Here is an 8113-nt window from a genome sequence, read left to right on the forward strand (position 1 = left end):
TGCTCACCCCTGGCTTTTTTCCTTTACTTACTGGAACATTATCTGTTTTTTATATCGTGATGGCCAGAACTGAAAACTGAATTGTTCTGGTACCAAAACCTACAGAACAAGGAGGCATATCTTCTCAATCTGAGGTTAAATGTACTCACCTCTTACTACTGGAGACATACAGAAAAATCTTTCTACCCATAATTCACTGTCCAATCAATTATTTTCTAAGAGAGTTAACATTTCAACAGTTTTATGGCTAAAGCTCATATCAGAACTGAAGTTCTTTAACTCTTGCTGAGGAGGACCATTTTGTGCTTCTGTCTAGAAGTATCACATTTTCACTTGATGAATGCTTCTTGGAGCAGCTTTTCTGGTTTAAGCCAGAAAACTGCTTCTCTTGAGAATGCTTTGCTCTCTGAAGAATACATTTAGATGTACGCCAGCTTTTAAACTGTAAAATCTATAAAATAATGTCATGATGTTTAATGCAATGTTTTATGAGGATAAGTTTTCTATTGTTTTTAAGTTTCATGAGTACTGGCATGAAAAGCATTACAGAAATGACTGAATATGTTACTCTGCCATTCAGGGTTTAAAATTCCTCCTCAGCACTGAGCTTTGTGTTGCTACTATTTCCTCTTGCATGTGACTTCATGGAATCAACTCTTGACTGTCTTCCACAGATAGTTTGAATCCCTCTCATCTTCCTGTTTGATTTATTGGCTCTTATTTACTCATTTGAATCAATCTTTTCCAGAAATCTTTCAAATTTCATACCATCTGCAAATATTAATACTGTTATAGACTTCCTTATCTGTAAAACACACAGGACAGAAGTACACGTCCATCAAAAGAAAGATGTAAAATAATAGTTCTCCTGAAAAAGAAAAGAACTATTTGCAATATATCATTGACCAAAATTATTTGAATTATTGCAGGGAAATACTGGATATATATGAACAGCACCGTCAGGCAGATTATACAGACTTGTTTCTCAGCTGGCAAGATCTGATTCAACCAGGGATAAACCTAAACTAGTAAATCTTTGCTGACATCCACTGAATTTCTTGGGCCCTATATTAACCATCTGTTAGAGTGATTTCACGACACAAAAATATCCAGAAGATTCTGAGAAGTAATGTTACATTTATAAACACATATGTTCAAAGAATTTGAGGCCAAAAACTTTGTAAATATTGAAAGCACATTTACTTAGAGAGTCTAATGTCATTTTTTGTAGCTGTGTCTTCTTTCAAAGCCTACAGTTCTCAGCTGCCAAACCAAGCAGTGCAAATCAAATTTGTTTTGATGTGGACTTTAAAAGGCCTCTGTCTTGTGTCTCAAATCAGTAGGGCAAAACTAGGAGCACAAAACAAAACTAGATATAAATACTTGCAAAAAAAAAAATTGGATTTGGTTTTCTGGCTCCTGAGGTTTGCATTCATATACATTTGTATTGCAACATGACCCCATTATGTAAGCTGAGGAGGTGAAAATAAATAAATAAAATGTTTTATTACTTTTTCCAGAGGACTACCATGATCAGAGTTTGCATAGTGTTATTTTTTATCTCCTACTATTAACTGAAAAAAAGTGATACAACAACAGGGCTCATCTTGCAATGAAATACTGCAATTTTTAAACTAGAATTTGTTCACAAAACTGTACTAATCATCATGATTCATGGAGGTACTGAAACACTGTAGATATTTGTGGCATCCTATCATGTCCCTATGCTCACAATTAGCACTGAAGCAATAGCACTGAAACAGTATAAGATATAACACTAGATATAATGGCAGTTAAAGGAGATCAAACATTCTTAAAATAAGTCAGTGCACATGGATCATAAAGCACTTACAATACATTCAGTCTTATCTAGTAGGCAGCACAGAAAAACAGTGCTAGATTCTGAAAAAAACATTCTGATCCTCATACTACTGTTTGTGTCCTCTGCTTGATTCTGTTTTCAGTGGTGAGTGGAGACAGGACAAGGGGAAACGGCTGGAAACTGCAGCATAGGAAGTTCTGCACAAATGTGCGCAAGAACTTCTTTACAGTGAGGTGACGGAGCACTGGAACAGGCTGCCCAGGGAGGTGGTGGAGTCTCCTTCTCTGGAGATGTTCAAGACCTGCCTGGATGCCTACCTGTGCAACCTACTGTAGGGAACCTGCTTTGGCAGGGGGGTTGGACTCGATGATCTCTGGAGGTCCCTTCCAACCCCTACAATTCTGTGATTCTGTGATTCTGTGATTCCCTTTCTTTTAGTAAGTACCTGATTATCAGTTCTCCAAGTTAAAAAATGTTGTATCTAATTATTCTCACGGCAATTTCAATTATGGTCAAACAGGATGGAAGTTATTTTAATTGTCTTAATGCTTTAAGATTTAGAAGATTAGCTCATGAAGCATCTAAAAGCACATCCTTCCCTGCTTTCTCCTTGCTCCCTGGGGAGAGAGTTATCTGACAGCCTAACCTGGTGTTAAAAGAAGGTGCACCCCTACTGTCACAGTAGTTCAGAAGATTGCTTCCCTGCCATGCTGCTGGAGAAAGAGAATAAGCAGGTGCATGTATAAGTATTTTAGAGAGCACCACCCATGCTTACCCCAGGGATGATGTTCAGCAATCAGAGAACATGATTCCTTACCTCTATCTGAACTGTCCACCTACAGACTTAGAAGGGCAAGGATGTCTGCGAATCAAATTTATTCACTCTTAGGACTTTTTTTCCTTCAGTCATAGGGCAGCAACTTAAGGATCTACAGATTCTATATGGTTACCCACCACATCCTTATCTCTAAATTGGAGAGAGATGGATTTTAAGGGTAGACTATTCAGTGAATAAGCAATTGGTTGGAAGTTTGCAGCCAGAAGGTTGTGATCAATGCCTGTATGTTCAAGTGGAGACCAAAGGTCCATCTTGGAACCCACACACTTTAACATCTTTATCAATGACATGACAATGTGATTGTGTGCACAAGTTTGCTGATGATACCAAGCTGAGTGGTGCAACTGATACAGCAGAAGGAAGGGATGCCATCTGGAGAGACCTTGACAAATTCAAAAGTTGGGCTCACAGGAACTTAATGAGGTTCAACAAAGCAAAGCGCAAAGCTAGCCCTGCTGAAAAGGACTTAGGGTCCTGGTAGATAAAAAACTTAACGTGAACTGGCAATATGTGCTTGCAGCCCTGAAGACCAATAGTTTCCTACACTGCATCAGAAGAGGAGTAACCAGCAGGGCAGGCTAGGTGATTGACCCTCTCTGCTCTACCCTCATGAGGCCTAATTAGAGTACTAAATGCAAGTCTAGGGCCCCCAACACAGGAGAGATGTGGAGCTTTTGTAAAGTGTCCAGAGGAGGGCTAGAAAAGATTATCAGAGGGCTGGAGCACCTCTCCTATGAAGACAAGCTGAAGAAACAGGACTTGTTCAGTCTGGAGAAGAGAAGGCTGCAGGGAGACCTCATTGCAGCTTTCCAGCATTCAAAGGGAGATTATAAATAAGAGGGGAATCAATTTATTATACAGGTAGATAACAATAGAACAAGAGGGAATGGTTTTAATCTAAAGGAGGGGAGATTTGGGTTAGATGTCAGGGGGAAGTTTTTCACTGAAAAGGCTGCAAAGAGAGGTTGTGGATGCCCCATCCCTGGAGATATCCAAGGCCAGGCTGGATGGGGCCTTGGACAATTTCATCTAGTGCTTAATCTAGCAGTTGGTGACCCAGCCTGTGTCAGGGATGCTGAAACTTGGTGATCTGTGAGGTCCCTTCCAACCCAAGCCATTTTATGATTCTATGATTTTCCTCAATTAGTCACCTAACTCTTCTTATGAGACAGTCAGAATATTTTGTATGTGATCAATCTGAAATTTTAATATAAAGACTTCCAAGGTGAAGTTAATCTCTCTTTTGTAAAAATAAATAAATAAATAAAATTATATAATTAACATTATATAATAATCAAGATGCTGATTTCAGATATTAAACAATGTGAGATAGGATATCTTGATGAATTATAAAAATGTATACATTTTTCAAGCTGGAAAAGACTGTGTTTATAAAATCTCCCAATTTTTATGAACTTTGTGGCACAACAGAAAGCTCAAAGAAAATTTTCTACTACTCCTGGTAATAAAAACCAATCCCACACTTTCCTGCACAAGAATAAAACTTAGGTTACTCTACTTCTGGTGCTCTTAAAAACAAGTGTATGTTTCCAAAACGCTAGCAAACACTATATTACTTCTTAAATAGACTTCTAATAGAAAAAGAATCTTTATATCTGAAGTATATTTGATAGCACAGTGTGGCAAGCATCTCTACTTCATTTTGATTACGTGTCCCCATCTTCACTCTGGTTATAAATACATTGGCAATTCTCCAGAGAAGTGTCATAGCTTAATAGTCACTTTTCTCTTGAACTGTGATAAATATAGAGTAATGTAATTAATGCAGCAGGAGGAAAAGTGCTGCTCTTTGAGGAGGAGAATTCATAAGTTCCCTCATGTTGTCCTAGCAACTTCGTGGAGTTGACATAGATTCTTCTCTTTGAAGGAGGAGTAAGTATATGTCATTTTAGAAACAGTGGTGTTATCTGTCAAATTACCTTGAGAACTGAATAGAATAAATACTGTTTTTGCAGTCTGACTTGGAAAAAAAAAGTCCTGCATGCAAAAATGTATAAAATAGATAACCAAGTAGAACTTCGGCTCAACTCAAAGTTCCCCAAAATAAACAGAAACAGGCTTGTATGTTTTAATACTTCTACCTGAAAGACTAAATCTCTTTAAAAATCTAAACTTAATTTATTTATTAATCCTCTCAATAAATTACAACAGAATTGTGCCAACATACTCTAAAAGCTTTGGTCCTGCATCACTAACAGGAGAACATTCCTCTTCACATTTAGTGACAAGAAGAATGGTTTCAAATTAAAAGAGGAGAGAATTAGTGTAGATATTAGGAGGAAAATTCTTTACTAGGAGGGTGGTGAGGCACTGGCACAGGCTGCCAGAATAAGCTGTGGATGCCTCATCCCTGGAGGTGCTCAAGGCAGGTTGGATGGCCCCAGCCTGATCTAGTGAATACCCTGCCCACAGGTTAGGTCCATTCCAACTTAAGCCTTTCTATGATTCTGTGATGATTATTGATATTTCTGCCTGTTCCTGGAGATCATAGACCTCTAAAGAAGATAAAGTAAAACGTATAGTGCTATACAGCACTGAGTTCTTCCTTGGGGTTATGCTTTGGTTTGAGTTGCTTCCTTTTGGAAACAATTCTTTCTCTTACCCAAACACTGGCAATACACAGCTTTCTTCCTAATCTACTGCACAGAAGTGACCTGCCTGTGTTCGATTCCTTTCCTGTTGAGCAGCCTCCATCAAGTTTTTGTGCTAGATGAACTTTGATTTAACATCAAATAAAGTCTGTAGTTTCCTTCATTTTCAATCCCAGACCTGTACCTGTTCCCTGTTCATCCTCCCATCACATGCTCCTGCTATTGTGTTTCTTTATCTGTTCTTTTAAGGATTTCCCTTCTGTGCTCTTTTTTTGGCTTGGATAATTCCTCCTTCACCTGTATGACAGCTGCAGCTCGAATCCTGTCCTCTCTGGAGACCAACTATTCCCCCTCAGTTCCAGGCTGCCTCTCATCTTCCTCTGACAACTCCTCAAAAGACTCAGATTTGATGTTCTCCCAGCTGTCTCTGTTTCCTGTTCATAAACTGTTGATTTTCACTGTTCCTTTCTGGTTAAAGTAGATTCAGGGTTATTTTTTTTCCAGTTAATATGAAGACTGAGGTTGCTGCTTATACAAGATGCTCAATCTGCCCTTGAATCAAAGACACATGCTCTGAATCTCAAGTATACACAGGTTGATTTGACTTCAAAGGAGCATGAAAATATGGGCAAAAATAATAATTACATCTTCCTCCTCTAGAAATAGCCAGAAAAGGAAAAATATTGTGGAGCAATTTCTTCTACTATGATTCCTCAGGGCTGGCAATGGACTTCAGAATGTATAACGTTTTCATAAATGATTCTGAAATAAGGCTAATACAATTTTGAAACAGCTACAGATGACAAAAAGAGGTGGAATGAAAAAGAGCAAAGATAGGACATCTATACAGAATGATCTGAAGTACATCAACATACAAAACAATCCAAGCCCACAAGCTATTTTAATAAAATCAAATTCACATTACACATCCAAAAAGACAAAAGCAAATCATATCTACAGAATGGATCTGTATTGACAAACCAGTGACTTAGCGGGATTCTAGAATTGAAACAGACAAGAAGAGACCCACAGGGATGCTGAGTCCAAGCAGTGTCTACAGTGAACCAGAGGCAAACCAAGCAGCAGGGCAGATCAAGTCAAATTCAAATTGGAAATAAGATCAAGTTTCAGCTGCAACAGTAATTAAACAAGACCTTCAAATCAAGACAGAGCACATCTTTGAAAGAAAGTCACAATCTTTAGTTCTATAAATCTATTATAGCTTAATGAACAAGCAATCAAAGGGAACAAGGATTCAGACTGAAGTTATGCCTTTGCTGCCCCCTGGAGACTCTTCCCATTGAACTAAGGACCTCAGAAGTAGAACAGTGACATCCACAAAGTTTTTAAGTCTGTACAGTAACACTTGAAATTGAAATAGCAGGTTTGTTTTCTTCAGCTCAATCCATTATTTTCTCTGTTTTTTGGCCTTTCCTAGCAAAGAGCACTAAGTAAAACCAACAGCCAGAATGCATCATAAAGGAGACACAGACTATACGCTGCAGACAGAAATAGGCTTATTAGGCCAGATCCTCTATCACCGTAAATCACCATAGGCACATTGTTTTCTCTCAGCTGCACTGAAAAATATCTAATTCCCAAAACAGGGCTTTTGCTAGAGAAGATTTTCACATAACCTAGCAGATATATTAACACATATCAAATAGTTACAAGATGCTGCAAAGATTTTGTGATGTTGTTCAAAAGGTCCGTAAGAAAGTATGGAGCATGAAGGTGTGGAAGAGACTATAAGGAGAATTTAAAATGCATCACAGAGCTATTAATTCAACCACATTGTCCTATTTGGTTAATTAATTCTTGCTTCCCTAAGGTCAGAATGACATCAGAAACACCACACATCTATTGTTTAATTTGCCTGTTACAAAGTGCAAACTTCTCTGAATCCCAGTTTGTGCTATTCAACAGTTATTGTTAAGCTTAATTCTAAATAATGATGCAATGAGGATCACTGTATAGAGCCAGCGTATCTCTCTTTTCAGAAGAGAACACTTCCTAGGCCAACCTGGTCTTAGGAGAAATGAACGAAATCTCACATACTTTGGCATCAGAATATAGCTCCATCAGTGTTATGCAGTTAGGAATGAGTCACTGATAGATCTAAAGAACAATACGTAGGTTTCAGAGAAGAAAAGTACCACCAAAAAATTAATCACCGTATTAAATTAGCTTGGCTCAGGATCCATGCAAGGAGACTCACGAAAATCTTTCCTGAGAAAACTATTGATTGCAGGGGGCTCCCAGTCCTGCTTCTCAAAGTGCCTATACCTGACTGGGAAAGGACATTTACCTTTCAAGGATAACACAAGATTTTCCTAATGGGCTTGTGGAGATGCGTGTTAGCGCTCAATAGTGCAAATTTCTATTTGTTCTTTTCATATCTCTTAGAAAAATGACATTTTTCCCTAAGCAGATAAAGCCTTAGCATCTCTCACCACACCTTCTGGGAGATGCTGGTGGTAGAAATGTGTGACACAAACACACAATAGTCATTTTCTTCTGAAGGCAATCTGGTTCAAAGAATCATAAAATGGCATGTGTTGGAAGGGACATCAAGGATCATCAAGTTTCACTACCCCTGACACAGCAGTTGCCAACTGCTAGATTAAGCAGTAGATGAGATTGCCCAGGGCCCAATCCAGCCTGGCCTTGAACATCTCCAAGGATGGGGCATCCACAACCACTCTGGGCAACTTGTTTCAATACCTCACCCCCCTTCTCAGTGAAAAATATTTTTCTTTTTTCCAATAGGCCTGTCATGGAACCTTTCCGCATCATTAAAAGTTTAGTCAATATTGACACACACACACACACACACACACA

The sequence above is a fragment of the Centrocercus urophasianus genome, unplaced genomic scaffold (assembly GCF_019232065.1).
Source record: "Centrocercus urophasianus isolate 14NV4802_14NV808 unplaced genomic scaffold, USGS_Curo_1.0 seq_13, whole genome shotgun sequence".
In the NCBI taxonomy this organism is placed as follows: Eukaryota; Metazoa; Chordata; class Aves; order Galliformes; family Phasianidae; genus Centrocercus; species Centrocercus urophasianus.